The sequence below is a fragment of the Mytilus californianus genome, unplaced genomic scaffold (genome assembly GCF_021869535.1).
Source record: "Mytilus californianus isolate M0D057914Y unplaced genomic scaffold, xbMytCali1.0.p SCAF_1, whole genome shotgun sequence".
NCBI lineage: Eukaryota > Metazoa > Mollusca > Bivalvia > Mytilida > Mytilidae > Mytilus > Mytilus californianus.
Window position 1 is genome coordinate 86,597,676 of NW_026262581.1, and position 20,407 is coordinate 86,618,082.

Here is a 20,407-nt window from a genome sequence, read left to right on the forward strand (position 1 = left end):
CAACTGTAAGTGATAACTTCTTGGTATATAACAACGAGCTTCATCTGCATTTGACTCCGGTGTTACCCGTTTCAAGTTTCTTCGATGTCCCACTTCCAAGTGGCGTTTTTTCATAAAGATTCGTCTTTACTGCACATATATAAAATACGAATTAATCATTTATCAAACTCAAATTAAGAGCAAGGTTAATTGCACAATATTTACAGAAAATTACAATTCTTAAAATAATACACCAAAAGGGCAAATTTAGTGGAATCAATATTTATATGCCAAAAATAAAATGATATGTTCGTTTATAGGCCAAGGAAAATTTGGTCGTCATTTCAAACTATAATTAATGGACATTGTTTAGGAATCAGTCTTCAGTTGGATCTTTTACGGTTGTCCAAAGTACTTCCATCTGCTAATAGGGATCATTTTGCCCTTTTATGTTTACAAATAATATCGACTGTTGGCAATACAAGGTACAAAATAATTTCCTATAATAGATGAAAGGGAAATAAAAGTCAGAAAAGAGTAAAATAAAGTTTTGTTTGAAGTCAAACTTATTTATCTTTTAAATTCATGTAGACATTCCATTATGACCTTGCTCCCAATTGAGGAAAACGGCTGCAAAATTGAAATAAGTTACTTGTGTTTGGATGCACTTTTTAGTCTATATGCATGATTTCTACGAGTCAGAAATAACGCTACAGAAGTTTTTGGTTTAAAAAATGTTTGCGCACTGTAAACCTGTTTATAGAATAGAGAATGGAAACGGGGAATGTGTCAAAGAGACAACAACCCAACGTAAGGGCAGAAAATAGCCCAAGGCTACCAATGAGTCTTCAACGAAGCGAAAAAAATCCCGCATCCGGAGTCGGGCTTCAGCCAGCCGGACCATAAACAATAATATATACTAGTTCAGCGAAATGGACGCCACACTTAACTTCGAAACATACAAATGAACTAAAATAAAACCAAAAAACCGAACTAGACTAACAAAGGCTAGAGGGACAGGCGCAAAAATACAAAGGTATTAAACATGTTTAGTGAGATTGCAACCCTCCCCTATACCTCTGGCCAATGTTGAATAAACAAACACACAGTAATACGCACAGTAAAACTCAGTTGAAAAAGTCCAAGTCCTATGTTAGAATGTGTAACAGAAGAAACCAAGCAAAATGCCATCACAAATTATACAAGAAGAACATAACCCGTTTCCTATCAACAACTGGTTTTAGAATAAATGTATTTATTTCTGATGCAAAGACTCTATGAGTGAATCAATATAAATTCCCAACAAAATGCCAACTTTAACGACTTTACAAAAGTATAGTAAATACATCCCTTGTGAATAAGTCTGTTTAAAAGTTTGGTTAGCTTTTGAGGTGAATGACGACTTTTGTGCTTTGTATACAATATTACTTACCATAAAGGATAGGATGTGAAATACCTGAACGTATAAGATGACTGCACGTTGATTTATATTTACGAATGATGTCCTTTTACCGATGATAACATTTACTAAAAATTTGTGACATCAAAAACCCTGGTTGAATATTTTTTCAGTAATACATAGGTTTCTTTTATTAAAAACAAATACGTTGTTACATACACGAGCGGATAGAACAAGTGTATAATTTATAATTTGATTCATGCAATGCATACTGTTTTTTCATCAAATTTGTTCTACTGTATGTCTACGGCCAAAGACTAATCGAAACTATCAGAGATATCCATATTTGCTTTTCCTGCACATACTATAAAACAATTTCTGCACATGGTCTAATACTCATTTGTTTATTATTTCCATAAATTTCGTATGCGTCAACTCAATACGGGAAGTCAATTTTAAGTGAATAATATTAATGATGTTCTTAGAGTCTTAATTGTGGTTTTTAAATCTATTTAATCGTTATTTTTTTTCTAAATAACAGAGCAGATATTATGACTTTGACAAATAAATCGGCATATAACTTATGTTAATTCATAATGTTACTATAATCATTTTCAATAGACATTCAGTACAAAATTCACTTTCTGAATATCTAGTTTTATGTACACTTAACCTGCATAAGATCTACATTGACTATCGAATGCACATAATAATATTTAGATTCAGCTACTGCCTGAAAGCAAATCATGATCGTGTCATATAGTTTGAAGATATGTAGAAATCGTCATGGGTTTCTCTAAGTCTTTTTCCACTTGACCATTCTATCCATCTATATCTGCCAGTGAATCTCTCCCTACGTTTCTTGGTAGATATTTATATTAGTTCAGAGTGTTTTACTGGCCTGTGGTCAATTTTGAAATATGTTATATGCAAACGAACATGAACGAAAAGCACCAATTTTCCATCAGGAATGATATAGCTAACAATAACTTAAGTGCTCGAAGACAGTTCTCTGTCTGTTAGTGTGTGTGTGTGTGTGTGTGTGTGTGTGTGTGTGTAGTGTGTGTGAGAGAGAGAAAAAAAGTTAAAAGAAATGATACAACTTATCAACATATCTTATAAAACGGGTGTCACATGTGGAAAAAGGATCTGCTAGCCATTCCGGAGTACATCAGATCGTATTGGTAGGGTTTGTGTTCTCAGTCTTAAGTTATATTTGTAGTGTTTTGTGCCCCTGTAAATATATTTTTCGTATTTCTGTTTCTTGCAATGGCGTTTTCAGTTTCTCTTCAACTTATGAGTTTAGAATTTCCCCTTGGTATCTTCCACCTCTTTATAAAAAAATCATCTCCTAAAATTTGTTTATACTACTGCAAAGAAGTGTTTTTTTTATTTTATCTGTCGGTTGCAAGTTTGCAGTATTTAGACATGACAAATGACATAGTTAGATATTTCATATTTCATTTAACATACTACATTATCCTTTTAAGATATTGCCTCTGAAACATGTAAACCTGTTCCCTTTGATAAAGTGATATTAAATTCTGCTACGTCCACACACTTTTTTTACGAACACACACACGCTTTGGTTTTACAATCAAATCATTTTTATCTGAAGAACAACCATTACATGCATCATTCTGTCCCAGATGCTTATCGCCTGGAAAATACATCTGAGTTACGAGACTTTTATGTCCTTCCTTACCATTTATTTTGAAGTGAAGATGAGCGGGTCTAAAATCCTTTCGTATCGTTTCACCTGTCGTATATTTTCCAGGATAAATTGTTTTAAGTTTATAGATTCCATATTACATAGCCTCTACATTTTGTTTTATTTTTAAAGTCCCCTTCATGGTTAGCTTGCCACATTTCGACTTTCACGCTCCATAAAGGAGTTTTGCAGTCCTGCTCAAATACTACTCCAAACACATATAGAGGTGCATTTTCTTTTTTGTATCGACAAAATAGTCTCTGGTGGGGCGGATCAGGATAATAGAATGGCCCTAGAATATCAGAACTTGTAGGTTCATTACATTTCATTTCTGAAGACTCAATCATGAGAAAGAGTAATAAGGTTAAAAGAAAAAAAATTACTTCTCCATACCTGAAATCTATCTTAACTGAAAAGTTGGTTGTTCAGTTATAATTATCCTTGTATCAGAATTTTGTGCCACACATTTATACAAGTTACTTGATCGTATCGGCTCTTATATATATTTATCACCATGTTTATATCCGCAACATCAAACATCTGTCATAAAATGTCAGTCGGTGTTATTTTATCAATGTTTCACATTTAATTGCGTCTCAGTTTAGGCGAAATCCAGAAAAATCCAGATTTACTACTTTTCAACAGTATAAAACTGTAATAAATTATTTTGACATTTCTAGCTGGATCACTTTCAAAATTTTTCATTTCTTAGATAAAAGGTAATTATTTGATTGTACATGAAACTTCCTTGAAAAGTACAAACTGGATTTTAACATGACCTTCGATACGTATATTAAAAGTCCCGTTGTCCTTGCTTTATATTTACGGAAAATGCATGTTATTTTATTATTTTAACACGAACTGTTGATATATCCTTCAACTAATTCAATTACAAGTCCGAATAGTTATTCTAAAAATAATTATGATATATGTATATGAATATTTGTTTATGTAAATATTGGTATCTGTCATTTAGATAAGATTAATATGTATTGATATGCAAATAAATGATTCTGTTTATATGACATCAAGTATGTACATCAAATTATATATTGAAAGCATAAAGTAATGTTTAATTCTACATTAAAACACACATTTCTACTTCTACTTATTTCTGCATTTTGTCCTGACAAGTGTTCTAAACCAAAATTTCTTATAGCATTAAGATACAAATTAAGTTGTGCAAATCAAGTATGTAAGGCAAATTAAATATGGAAAGCATCAAACCATGTTAAATCTTATCATTAAAAGAAGCATTTCTATATTAAAAAAAAATTATCAGTCTATTTACAAAATACAACAGTTAACAATAGCAATTTTCTTGAACACAGTAAAGTTTATAAAAGAAATTTTATAACACAAGTTATAATTGTACCTCCTAAAAATAAGAAAACAAATGCATCGCTGACTAGGTCTTGTTTTATTTCATATACAAAGCGGAATAATTTGTTTCGTAATTTGTAAAAATTAGCAATTTAAAAGTCAGTATGAAGGAATAACAAAGTAGAAAGAAAAAGCACGTGATTGCCATGCATTCAGGTAAAATGCTATTATAATAATAAAACACCAATAAAAATGCTTTATTTCTGAGGCCCTTTCCATAGTAAAAAAAGGACTTAAGTTAGACGAACCTAGAGACTCCAAAGCATGACATGATAAAATGTAATAAGAATTTTTTAGTTGAATGGAAACTGTGTTGGCTTGCTGATTATTTTTGCTGTTCAAAGATTCAATCTCTTTTCCATATTAGGTAAAACATAACACTTGGTTCGAAATCATCATTTTATGTTAATTACTCATGTAAATAGTCGAAATAAGGTTTCGTTCATTTAACTTATTTGTAGATTTTGTTTTGCTGATAATTCCTTGTTGATGAAAGTTTATCTGTACCTACTACCGTTTTCATCAAACACACAAAAAATGGGTAAAAATCGCCAAAAAGGACACACGAAAAAGGTTGACTTATTGGTAGATCTTGTTATAGCTTATAATTTTGATATTTTAAGGGCTGTTGAACGTCCTTCACAACAATGTAATGTTCCAAGTCGGACGGTTGCGAGGGACTTAATGAGAACATTATTTCATTTTGTTTTTTTTTATTTTTCCTATCTATATATTATATTATTCACGATTATAGCAAAACACACAAAAATGAGATCAAATCGTTTTTGAAGGGCAATTATCCCTAATAGATGACAGAGAATTTCGGTTATTCAATTTTTTTTTTAATATCTTATATTGCTGATAATTTTTGCTGCTTACTTTCTACTATAGTTTACACCAAAAATGATAAAATTGTCATTATAGAGCATTAACTCCTTTAAATATTCGACTGACGATTTTAGTCATTATCTTATTTTTAGATCTGATATTGTTGATCATTTTTGCTGTTTGAAATTTCTCTCAATTTATTATAGTTTTCAAGATTATAGCCAATATCCCTTTAAGGAGTCGAATGAAGACTTTCGTCATGTTTCACTTATTGGTAGATCTTGTCATGCTGATAATTTTTCCTGTTTACGTTTTCACCCAATCTATTATAGTTTTCAAAATAATTGTCAAAAACAAAAATGGTAAAAATTATCATATAAGGAGTCATCTGACAATAGCGGTCAATGCACAATCATGTAGATCTTGACATTCTGAACAGTTACTGTTTCGGTTCTTTTACATCCTTGGCTTTCAAATATTCGGCTTTGAACGTTCCTGATGAAGGGAAATCCAGAAAAGCAATTCGGACACATGACATTTATAACGTGTTGTTTTGATTTTTTTTTTAACCCTGCAAGATTTTCATTATCTATCACTGTTTTCATGTTATTCAAGGAATCATCGGACACAGTTCAAAATACTCCGAGGATGTGTGTGGCAACGTGTTGGTTTCAATTTGCCCATAAGTTTCAGATGATTTTTTGTAAAAGCTTATGGACGACTGACAATTGACGATGGTAAGCGACGACAGTTGACGGACAACAAGTGATAACAAAATGTATACTCGCCTTTTGGTCAAAGTGAGCAACAACAGTTCTCCATCCTTGAATAGTAAGTCAACATTTTATGAAGTGAACAATTAGCTGTTCAGTATGTGCATATTTTAAAAATAAGATTAAGCATATAATTATGGGAAAAAATACAGGAATACTTACCCTTACGCTTGCGTTCACCACTTGTATTGTTTCAAATTTGTTTGTGTTGAAAGCATAAAGCACTGTTAAATTCTACATTAAAACACACATTTCTACTTCTACTTATTTCTGTATTTTTTCCTGACAAGAGTTGTGAACCAAAACTTCTTATAGCATTAAGATACAAATTAAGTTCTGCAAATCAAGTATATAAGGCAAATATATATGGAAAGCATCAAACCATGTTAAATCTTATCATTAAAAGAAGCATTTCTATATTAAAAAAAAAGTTATCAGTCTAATTACAGAATACAACAGTTAACACTAGCTATTTCCTTGAATACAGTAAAGTTTATTATAAAATTTTTTAACACAAGTTATAATTGTCCCTCCAAAAAATAAGAAAACAAATGCATCGCTGACTAGGTCTTGTTTTATTTCATTTACAAAGCGGAATAATTTGTTTCGTAATTTTTTTAAATTATCGATTTAAAAGATAGTATGACGGAATGACAAAAGCAGAATGAAGAAACACGTGATTGCCATGTATTCAGGTAAAATACTATTTTAACAATAAAACACCAATAAAATGCTTCATTTCTGAGGCCCTTCCATAGTAAAAAAGGACTTAATTTAGAAGAACCAAGAGACTCCAAAGACTGGCATTTTTGCATACAATTGGTTAAATGCAATAAGAACTTTTAAGTTGAATGGAAACTGTTGGCTTGCTGATTATTTTTGCTGTTCAAAGATTCAATCTCTTTTTGATAGTTTTCAATATTAGGTAAAACATAACATTTAGTCCAAAATCATCATTTTATGTTAATTTCTTATATAGATAGTCGGAATAAGGTTTCGTTCATTAAACTTATTTGTAGATTTTGTCTTGCTGATTATTTTTGCTGTTCAAAGATTCAATCTCTTTTTGATAGTTTTCAATATTAGGTAAAACATAACATTTAGTCCAAAATAATCATTTTATGTTAATTTCTTATATAGATAGTCGGAATAAGGTTTCGTTCATTTAACTTATTTGTAGATTTTGTCTTGCTGATAATTTTTTCTTGATGAAAATTTATCTGTACCTATTATCGTTTTCATCGAACACGCAAAAAATGGGTAAACATCGATAAAAAGGACACACAAAAAAGATTAATTTATTGGTAGATCTTGTATAGCTTATAATTTTGGCCAGTATAAGGGCTGTTGAACGGCCTACACATCAACTTAATGTTCCAAGTCGGACGGTTGCCAGTGTCTGAGCAGAAAGTTAATGAACCAGGGTTATGTCAAAGAACGTCTCGTCCTTTTTCTAAAAAAAAGTTCATCGGAAGATACCAAGACGTTGTTGATAAATATTCCGTATCAACTTCACAAATAATACATGATGGTCTTAAAGTATAGAATCTAGGTACTGACGTTGTTTATCATCTCAATTAATGTTAAAGTGTTCTTTTATTTGTCTTTGTAAATTATTTTCCCTTACTGTTTAGTCCATTTTTGGTAATATTCTTTTGGCGTGGCTCGGTACTTATGCATCCTGCCAATGTGTTGTTGTGTTGTGGTCATTTTTTGTATTCTTGTCTTTCATTTTTGCTTATGTGCTATGTCTATATGCCATTTGGTTTTTTTTGTTGACATATTTATAAAAAAGAAGATGTGGTATGATAGCCAATGAGACAACTCTCCACAAGAGACCAAATGACACAGAAATTAACAACTATAGGTCACCGTACGGCCTTCAACAATGAGCAAAGTCCATACCGCACAGTCAGCTATAAAAGGCCCCGAAATGACAATGTAAAACAATTCAAACGAGAAAACTAACGGACTAATTTATGTACAAAAAATGAACGAATAACAAATATGTAACACATAAACAAACGACAACCACTGAATTACAGGCTCCTGACTTGGGACAGGCATATACATACACAATGTGGCGGGGTTAAACATGTTAGCGGGATCCCAACCCTCCTCTAACCTGGGACATTGGTGTAACAGTACAACATAAGAACGAACTATAAAAATCAGTTGAAAGGCTTAACTCATCAGGTGGATAAAAATACAAATACAACAAGTGGACGTGGCCGGGTACTTGTTCATCCAAACAACAAAAAGACACTAAGTACAGATCTGAGAGTACTCGCAGTTACTGACAGCTAGTTCTAAGTCACTAACAACTAATAAAAAAAATCATGCATCTAAGACAAAATTATCAATCCGTACACATCCAACATCCAGAGAAAAACATGACCTTGTGCAATGCCAAGACACAGGTATCGACAGATTGTAGATCCATAAATGTATATATGTATATAACAATAGTATTTAGTTACCTTTTAATTTACTGATAACAAAATCAATAATAGTACCAATAAAAACAATATTTAATGATCTAATTACAGTGTTGAATTGGTAACCTTTTAGAATAAGTTTATTTAAAGGATCGATAAGTTTACCAGGATCGGTTCTAAATTTCCGGGCACGGTAAACAATATTGCCGTAAAAATGAGGATGTGCAATCCCGTTTGAAATAAGTTTTCTACAGGTACAACCAAACTTCAAAACCAAATCTTTATATCTGTAGAAGAATTTAGTAAAGATTTTAAGTAATTTGCGTTAACGAAATCCCTGGCTTAATAATTTACCAGTAATACATAGATTACGTTCGTTAAAATCAAAAACTTCACAACAGACACGGGCATAGCGAACGAGTTGTGAAATATAAACACCGTAAGATGTAGTCAAAGGAACATCACCATCTAAAATGGGAAAATTAACAATAGGGCACGAAAAATCGTCCCTTTTGTCTTAAATTTTACTGTCGAGTTACCGTGTAAAACCGAAATATCTAAATCTAGAAAAGGACAGTTGTTACCGTTTAAATTTGATTTATTTAAAGTAAGATTCTTTTGGGTAAATTTCGGCAGTATATTGAGAAAATTCTTGATTATTTAACGAAAAAATATCAAGATAACGGTAAGTGTTGTTGAATTTATCAATTAAATGCAATTTAGACGGGTCTTTACTGAGTTTGGTCATAAACTGTGATTCATAACAATACAAAAACAAGTCTGCTATTAAAGGGGCGCAATTAGTGCCCATAGGAATACCTACAACCTGTCGATAAACTTTGCTGCCGAAACGTACATAAATATTATCAAGGAGAAAATTAACAGCTTCAATCATCTCATCACACCTCCAGTAAGTATATCTAGCATATTTACCTTTCTCATTAGAGAAGAAGGCTTTAAATGAGTTGCAGCAAATACATTTGCATTCAGATTTACCAAACGACCATTTAATTAAATAGTCAAATTTTTGTTTGATAAGATTGTGTGGAAGTGTAGTGTAAAGAGTAGAAAAGTTGTTTGTTTTTATAGTGATTAAGATTATAACACAATGTTGACTGCTGTACCCTATTTTTGACATTTTTATCTATTATGTCTGTTTGTTTTGTTCACACATTGTTGTCAATATAATGGAATTTTATGCGACTGTCATACAAGTGAGAGGGTTAGCTAGCTATAAATCCACCATTTTCTACATAAGGAAATGCCTATACCAGGTCAGGAATATGACAGTTGTTTTCCATTCGTTTGATGTGTTTGAGGTTTTGATTTTGCCATTTTATAAGGGACTTTCCGATTTGAATTTTCGTTGGAGTTCGGTATTTTTGTTATTATACTTTTTGCGAGGGACTTAATGAGAATATTTATTTTATTTTGTAAATATTTTTGAAGATTATTTAAATTTTGTAAAGTTTCTATCTATATATTATGATATTCACGATTATAGCAAAACAAAAGTGAGATCAATAATTCCTATTAGTCGACTAAGGATTTCGGTTATTCAAAGGTTCATCAATTTTTTTTACATCTTAAATTGCTGATCATTTTAGCTGCTTACAATTTCTCCCTATCTATTGTAGTTTACGCCAAAACGCCAAAATGATAAAATTCGTCATTATAGGGAATTAACTCCCTGAAATATTTGACTGAAAATTTTAGTCATTTAACTTATTTTTAGATCTGATATTGTTGATTATTTTTGCTGTTTGAAAATTCTCTCAATTTATTATAGTTTTCAAGTTTATAGCAAATTACTCCTTCAAGGAGTCGAATGAAGACTTTAGCAACGTTTCATTTATTGGTAGATCTTGCAATGCTGATAATTTTTCTTGTTTACATTCTCTCAATCTATTATAGTTTTCAAACTACAAACATGTAACAGCCAAAAACAAAATTCGTTACAAATTATCACGTAAGGAGTAATCTGACATTATTGGTCAATTCACAACCCTGTAGATCTTGACATTCTGAACAATTTAACCCTGCAAAATTTAATTTATTTACAACTGTTTTCAATATATTCAAGGAATCATCGGACACAGTTTTAAAACAAAATACCCCGAGGATGAGTGTGGCAACGTCTTGGTCCCAATAGTAGTTTCAAAAGATTTTTTGTAAAAGATAATGGACGACGGACAATGGATGATAGTAAGGGACGACAGATGACGGACGCCAAGTGATAACAATCTTTATGTTCGCCTTTCGGTCCAAGTGAGCAAAAAAAAAAGTTCTCCATCCTTGAATAGTTAATCAACATTTTATGAAGTGAAAAATTATCCGTGTATAATAGGATCTACATATTATATGATATATGTTGTATGCTAACTCTCTTGTAAGTCGAAACAATTATGAATGTTTCTTGTATCTTTTAAAAAATACCAAGAGTTTTTCAAGGGATTTTCCGTAAGAGTAAACCGTTTATCAGGAAATGCCAGTTGTTAAATAAAGTGGCGTCTCTGCTGGTCCAATGGGAGGTATTCAAATCAAATAAAGTGCATATTTTAAAAATAAGATTTAGCATACAATTATGAGAAATATGCAGGAATACTTATCATTACGCTTGCGTTCACCACTAGTATTGTTTCAAACGTGTATGTGTTTTTTGGCTATAGTTTAGATTGTTGTAATCTGTTCTTATTCATTTTCAGTGTCTTTGTTGTTTCTACTGATAACAGTCTTGTCTTTATTTTGTCCTGAAAATCACACTGGACGTTAAGCAAGCAACAATCAATAAATCAATGATCGTGTTTTTAATTTCAAATTTGTATTTCGGGCGTTTTAAAGTAAGATTTACACGTACCGGTATTTCATGATTTTGATGATTTGTAATGGTTAGACGAGAGACATTCAACAATCCATTTGAACTGATGAAACGAGAACAAGAGAAAAGTGGTTTATGATGAGGGTAACTAAGAATCAATAGCTTGTTTACGTCGGTAATCTCAATTTATCAAAAGTTATTTTGAAACCACAATCGTCATTTTTAAATATAATCTGTTAAACTATGTTATTTGAAATAGAAGTTTTTATGTTTTCATTATCTATTGAGATAATTGCATCAGAAGATTGTTATACTGATACTTAAAAGTTAATCCTTACTGCTTATTCATAAAAATAAAATTAAAATTAAAAAAAAATCATGTTATACAACAATCTAATTAAAATATCGATCTCTAATTTCGTAATCCTTATATATACGAGCACACGAGTTGTGATAGATCTGAATTTTTATCAGAATGGTTATATAAAAGCTAAAATTCTTTCTTTACACTACTTTTCAGAGTGTTTCAAAAAGTCCCTAGCATGGTACAATTTCACGCAATCTACCTTTTTTTCACACACGAGCACGAAATATTGTGTTTGTGTGAACGTTACAATATAAAAGTTATATGAGTTCAGTTAATAATATATAAAAAAAAATTTACACGAAATATAATCACCTAAAAGATTATTCAACTTTTGTTTTTGTTTTTGAGGAATAATTACAGCACATCGATTTGAGTGTGTAGTTAAATGTAGTATCGTTGGTTAGCTTGCTTGCTAGTTGAACCATGAAATCATTATAAGCTAAGGTACTACCTTCTTTTGGATGGAGTCAATAGTTAAGCAGGGAACCAATCAAAAGGAGACCAATACATATATATTGTGAAACCAGTTTTTCGAGTTAGTTCAAAAATATGTTTTTATGTTGTAGGTGTGTTTGATTTGTCAATTTCATTTCAATCAATAACGTCTATTCATTGATAACTTGATTGTTTACATGTGTAATTATATTTACCAATCTGATTTAATCGATTAAAAAAAAAACTTTCATATCTTTTTTATATATGTAAGGATATCAGTATCTGTGATTATGATATGCATTTTTTTTTGGGGTGGGGGTACTATAGAAGGTGTAAAATAAACTTAGTCGGGTCATCTTTGAGATGTTCTTCTCACCTTGCTTTTGTAAAAATGGTATTGTATTGTTTTGATAATTTAGTTGTAAATAACACTCTTGTTTATTTTACCAAAACTGGAATATTTAATCAAGCTAAACAATACTTGAATCAATTATTGGACAGCTCGCCAAAGTGTTTTTGTATAAATACTGTGTAAAAAATGTTTTTTTGCAATTTTACCTTACTAATCATGTGCATTTTAGAGTGTATCTAACGAGAATAAGATTGTCTCCACATAATTTATTTGTTGAAACTGGCCGATAACACGGTGTTAATAGATAAGCAAGAAAACGCATTCTCTGTACTTTATATTCAATAGAAGACGAATTTCATTTCATTGTACAGGGTGATAGTTATAATGCAATAAGGAGACAGTACATTAAGCCATATTATTGTAGGCGTCCATCGTCATTTAAGCTTGTACAGTTGTTGAGCTCAGAAAACGCATTCTCTGTACTTTATATTCAAAAGAAGACGAATTTCATTTCATTTTACAGGGTGATTGTTATAATGCTATAAGGAGACAGTACATTAAGCCATATTATTGTAGGCGTCCATCGTCATTTAAGCTTGTACAGTTGTTGAGCTCAGAAAATTTAAAAGACAATTGTAACCTTTATAAATTTCTTTTTCCATGCATCTAAACGTAGAACAGACTTGTTCGTTCAATGTTTGTTCACTTGTGTTAATATGTCTTTTGATTGAGTTAGGCCATTTCAATTGATATTTTATAGTGTGTCTTTCAATGTTGTGATGTTACACTATTGTTTCAGATAAGGGTAAAGGTTTGGTACCATTAAAACGTTTAAACCCGCTGCAATTGTTTGCACCTGTCCTAAGTCAGGAATCTGATGTTTAGTAGTTGTGGTTTGTTGATGTGGTTCATAAGTGTTTCTCGTTTCTCTTTTTTATATAGATTAGACCGTAGGTTTTCCCGTTTAAATGGTTTTACACTTGTAATTTTTGGGGCACTTTATAGCTTGTGCTGCGGTGTGAGTCAAGGCTCCGTGTTGAAGACCGTGCTTTGACCTATAATGGTTTTTACTTTTATAAATTGTGACTTGGATGGAGAGTTGTCTCATTGGCACTCATACCACATCTTCTTATATCTATTGTTAGTATCCAATACTTACTATAGGTCAATATTCTTCTCGGATGTATTCGTTTATCCGTTATGTATGCATCATGTATTTATATATCAGTTATTGTATTTGCATATATTTATTACATGTTTTTGTGCTGATCTGATAAGCATTATTTGCCTTAAGTATTAAAAGAATTGAATTAAAATGAAATTGACAAATAAAACACACCTTCAACATGCTTGGGAATTAGCTTATAATTGACACTACTAAACTGGTTTCACAAGGTTTATGCACTGTCCTTACTTTTGATTGGTTCAGTCTAATTAACTATAAAAACTGACTCCGCCCAAAGGAAGGTGGTACCTAAACTAATAATGATTTCACGGTTCAGCTAGCAAGCAAACTTACCAAAGATTTTATCTTTACCTACACCCTCAAGTCATTGTGTTGTAATTAAGTTTCAATTTTTGTGGTCTGCTCGATGTATTTGCATGAAATGTTTATATCGGAGTAAGGTCCGTTCGAATTTGCCTAGCAAATGTTAATCTTTTCTGGATATCAAGATTTTGTTGATATTGTTGTCTGAATTTTACTGGATCAGTTGCTTATATATATACTGAGAATTTAAACGTTTCAGTGGCGTATACAGCCAGAAATAAATTGAGAAAAGCGCTTCGGACGCATGAAATTTATAACGTGTTGTTTTCTTTTTTTTTTATGTATGTCAGGAGTTATTCCAATAGCAACATTTCAAACCCATTAAAGTGATCCCTTATGTAGGCCTGTGTATTACAAAATGTTAAAGTGCAATAATATCGAAGCAGCAAAGATACTGAATAAAAGAGACGTGCCATGTTGTACATATACCAATAAGAACCGTAGTTTATGGCAATACAATTTATTGTTTCGTTGCATTTAATTGAAAAGGAGATTTTGTGGCAAATCAAAACAAGATTTTTACAGAAAATCAACAGACTTCTTTACAGAGATTTTTGTTATAACGTTTTAAACAGAGACTACTAACTTTTTTGTTCATGCTTATGTGATGTTACCGTTTATTGTTTATAAAAGTCCTAAGCAATCTTTACAATCCAAATAACCTCGTGCTGAGTCATTAAAGTTGCACCTTAGAAGAGAGACTTGAATAGGTTCATATTTCTACTTGATTTTAACAAATATCGATACTTTTAAACTTGTTGTAGTGGAATCATTGGTAGCACTTCATGCAGTTATCCTCTATCGATTCAGTACCGAATTGCCAAATATGTGAGTACAAGGGTATAGGCTATGGCTTTTCCTAAAAATCCCATATGTTTAGCATCTAAACAACAAAAGGGTACATATCCTTAACACAAAATTTACAATAGACAGCTGTTTTCATCATGTGCTACAGTTAAACGGAAACAATAACATTATATGGTAATTTTGTTTTCATTAATTTTTTTCTTACTATTTAATACACAGGCGACAGGATTCGGTATTTTGTTTTTCATTGTTGCACTGCATGTTCAATATTTTCTGTACTAAACACTATTATGTTTGTCTTACCTTGTTTTGAGTAATTTCATCAACTATGATACAATCGCTTTTTTTTCTATCCATGCCATCCATACTAAAATTTTCTTTTGATGATTTATATTTTTCCTGCAGGGATGATTCTTGTAAATTTGGGTTATGTTTTCGCGAAATTTATGACAACGGTAAGTGGTGTTGAATTTATCAATCAAATGCAATTTAGACGGGTCTTTACTGAGTTTGGTCATAAACTGTGATCATAAAAGTACAATAACAACTCTACTATTAAAAGGGCACAATTGGTGCCCATAGGAATACCTACAACCTGTCGATCAACTTTATTGCCGAAACCTACATAATTATTATCAAGGAGAAAATTAACAGCTTCAATCATCTCATCACACTTCCAGTAAGTATATCTTTTTAGCATATTTACCTTTCTCATTAGAGAAGAAGGCTTCAAATGAGTTGCAGCAAATATATTTGCATTCAGATTAAGCAAACGACTATTTAATTAAATAGGAAAACTTTTGTTTGATCAGATTGTGTGGAAGTGTAGTGTAAAGATTTGAAAAGTCAAAACTGTCAATAGAATCAAAAGGACCACCAAAAGCACGTAATTTATCTGAAACATCCAAAGAATATTTTACACTTCAAAAATAGTTTATTCCACTATTTTCATATGTTTTATCACAATGGTTGATAAGTTCTTTGTTAGTAGTTAAGGAACTAGTTAAAAGCATTGAAAAATTAGTTGTAGAACACTTACTAGAGGCCGAAATGAAACGATATTTTACTGGGTTTTTTTTTTGTAGTTTAGGTAACCAATAAATAGTAGAGACCTTCAAATGTTCAGAAGAGACCTTAAGCTGTGATGTGGTTATGATATGATTGTTTACTATATGACTCTCTGTGTAGCGCACGGTTTGACGCTATCTTAATTCATACCAGCATTTACGTAGCAGCACATCCTAGTAGTACCCAGGGTTTACTTAAGTATATTTATAATGTTAAGTTGGGGGCAAGTATATGTGCTGATATGGGTTGGATAAAATTTAGACTAAAACGAACCAGAAACCCATCATTAAATTGTATTAGTGTAGACATGGAATTATGGCTTCTGTGTATCTCAAATGTATGAAGGTAAATGTTTATTGTACAACAATAAAGGAAGATGTGACTGTTCAGCTTGTCGTTATCTTCATATGTGTTCAAAATGCGAGTATCTCATGCAGCTTTCTTTTGTTATATTAAATCTAAATAAATCTCTCAGAAAGAGCAAAGCCTTATGACACAAAGCAACATGAGTAATACTAACTTTAATGACTTGACAACAGTATAGTAAATACATCCCTTGTGAATAAGTCTGTTTAAAAGTTTTGTTAGCTTTTGAGGTGAATGACGACGTTAATGGGCTTTGCATAGAATATTAATTACCATACAGGATAGGATGTGAAATACCTGAACGTATAAGATGACTGCACGTTGATTCACATTTACGAATGATGTCCTTTTACTGATGATAAAATTTTGTAAAACTATTGACAAGTTTGTGACATCGAAAACCCTGGTTGGATAATTTTTCAGTAATACAGAGGTTTCTTTTATTAAATTCAAATACGTTGCTACATACACGTGCGGATTGAACAAGTGTATGATTTATAATTTGTTTCATGCAATGAATACTGTTTTCTCATCAAATGTGTTTTAATGTATGTCTTTGGCCAAAGACTAATTGAAACTATCAGAGATATCCATATTTGCTTTTCCTGCACATACTTTAAAATAATTCCTACACATGGTCTAATTGTCATTCGTTTATTAATTCAATAAGTTTCGGGAGCGTCCACTCAATACGGGAAGTCAATTTTAAGTGAATAATATTAGTGAGTCTTAATTGTGGTAAGTAAAGCTATTTAAACATTATTTTTTTCTAAATAACAGAGCAGATATTATGACTTTGACAAATAAATCGGCATATAACTTATGTAAATTCATAATGTTACTATAATCATTTTCAATAGACATTCAGTACAAATTTCACTTTCCGAATATCTAGTTTTATGTACACTTAACCCGCATAAGATCTACATTGACTATCGACTGCACATAATTATATTTAGATTAAGCTACTGCCTGAAAGAAAATTATGTTCCTGTCATATAGTTGGAAGATGTGTAGAAATCGTCATGGGTTTCTCTAAGTCTTTTCCACTTGATCATTCTATCCATCTATATCTGCCAGTGAATCTCTCCCTACGATTCTTGGTAGATGTTTATATAAGTTCAGAGTGTTTTCATGGCCTGTGATCCATTTTGAAATATGTTATATGCAAATGAAAATGAACGAAAAGCACCAATGTTTCATCAGGATGGATATAGCTAACAATAACTTTAGTGCTCGAAGACAGTTCTGTGTGTGTGTGTGTGAAAGAGAAAGAGAGAGAGTTAAAAGAAGTGATATAAGTTATCAACACTTTTTATAAGACGGGTGTCACATGTGGAAACAGGATCTGCTAGCCCTTCCGGAGTACATGAGATCGTCATCAGCACCTGGTTTTTTGTAGGGTTCGTGTTCTCAGTCTTAAGATATATTTGTAGTGTTTTGTGCCCATGTTTGTCTCTTTTTCGTATTTCTGTTTCTAGCAATGACGTTTTCAGTTTCTCTTCGACTTATGAGTTCAGAATTTCCCCTTGGTATCTTCCACCTCTTTTAAAAAAAAATCATCTCCTAAAATTTGTTTATACTACTGCAAAGAAGTGAAAAGATGAAGATTAAAAGTTGTAAAATAAGTTCTTATCAATACGTATGTATGAAAGAAATGTGTATGAAAGAAAAGGAAATCAAAAGTGTAAATCGAGCTTTATTTCGATTCTATCTAAAATATATGAAAACATTCATTGTCTTCATATTTTTAAATGTATCATTTGTTTATTTGTTTTTCAAGGACCAGGAGTAATGCAAAAGGTAGTCAATCTAGTAATCTATAATAACTAGAAACATTATTAAGTGTACAATTTAGCTGATGCTTTAATTACTATTTACATTAATAATACCTGTCTGTGAGCGAGACATTGATTACTATAAAGGGAAATGAATACATTACATTTCAAGGTATCTTGTAAATCAATTCCCATACAATCCTGAACATTTTAAGGGACATTTCTTCTGATTGCTGCAGTGATCCGTGTAGCTAACGAGGACAGGTTTCCATGAAGGAAATTACAAGAATAAAATGACGTTTAAAATTATAATAACCGTTTATCTTTTCATTTTCAATGTAACATGAAAAAATGTAGAAAAATAAAATGTAAAAACATCCTTAATCTATAACCTAAAGCATAAATCTCCTATAGTTTAGTCTCTAGTCTCTTTTAAGCTTTTGACACTTAAAGATGAAAATTTTTCGTATTGGATAGTAAATACATACAAATGCATGCATTTTACCACAGGAAAGAAAAAAAATATCCTTTCTTCGCAGATGGGGATATTTTGGGCAACTGTATGAAATGTCATAAATTGCTCCTTGTTTTTACATAAAATGTAAGCAGTATAGCTGTTTATGTGTGTATGTGTTTGAGAGCTACTTACAGTTGCTACTCATACTTTGTAAAACGTCACCGGTCTCTGAGCAAAAAATTAATGAGCCAGGGTTTTGCCAAAGAACGTCTCGTCCTTTTTCTCAAAAAGTTCATTGGGAAGTACCAAGACCTAATAGAAAAATATTCAGTGGCTACTTCACAAATAATACAAGGTGGTCTTGAGTTACAGATTCTAGGTGCTGACTCGGTATTTATGCACACCGCTTCATATTGCCATACATAAGCAGTGATAAGGTATGAATTTGATCACAGAAACATAGACGCAATTAAAATTTCATTCCAAATCCATAACTACAAAACATCTTCTAAAGGTGTTATTTGCATCTGGAAAATTTGAGATAAAGACAGTTTTCCTGTTTTGTCAAAACTAATTGCTCTTTTTAAAACAAGAGAAAAGATAAAATATTTATTTATTACTTCTATGTAAATCAGTTTCAATCGTCTCACATCTTCGAGGCTGACTCCCACAGATATGAGAAGCTTACATCTAATACACAAAAGAAAGACAAAAGGACAATTTCTACAAGTGTTATCTTTAAAAATGACATAACGGTAAAAAGATAGATGTGACATACCACTTTAAATTAAATTCCCGCAGATGTGTGTGCTAGTCTAGTAATTGTTGACAAACAATAGTATCACCATACAAATCTGTTGAGTGTCCATAATGCCAGACAGACAGAGATTGAAATTGAAAATACCATGATTACAATGCATGTAGCAATAGCATAAAATTAAGATGATTATAATATAAAGAAATGGTTATGTTAAGCTTAAGTTTAGGTACCAATATAAAGTCTATTGTTCAATACAGTCGGGGATTTAACCCACGAGTTGAGTCTTGTATGCTTTCACGAGACCAACAAGACGGTTATTGCATTTTACATTTTGGTAGTCATATAGGACAAATGATATGATTCCTTCCTCACCACACATATTTCTTTAACAACTCACGAAGAATTCGTATGACTGAAATGTTTGGAAAGTCAAAAATATAAAACGTCTGAGAGCGTAAAATAAAAAAGAAAAGATATGGGGTACCCATCCATGAATGCACAGCAAAACCACACAAACAAAAGGAACAGCGCTTGTATTGCTGTTAAAGCACTAAAGAAATAGCCGATGTTTTTATTTTATCTGTCGGTTGCAAGTTTGTAATAGTTAGACATGACAAATGACCTAGTTAGATATTTCATATTTCATTTAACATACTACATTATCCTTTCCAGTTATTGCCTCTGAAACATGCAAACCTGTTCCTTTTGATAAAGTGATATTAAATTCTGCTACGTCAACACATTTGTTTTTACGAATACACACACGCTTTGGTTTTACAATCAATTCTTTTCTATCTGAAGAACAACCATCACATGCATCATTCTGTCCAAGATGCTTATCGCCTGCAAAATACATCTGAGTTACGAGACTTTTATGTCCTTCCTTACCATTTATTTTAAAATGAAGATGAGCGGGTCTAAAATCCTTTTCAGTTTCACCTGTCGTATATTTTCCAGGATAAATTGTTTTAAGTTTATAGATCCCATATTTGTTTGTTATTACATATCCTCTACATTTTGTTTCATTTTTATAGTCCCCTTCATGGTTGGCTTGCCACATTTCGACTTTCACGCTCCGTAAAGGAGTTTTGCAGTCCTGCGCAAATACGACTCCAAACACATATAGAGGTGCATTTTCT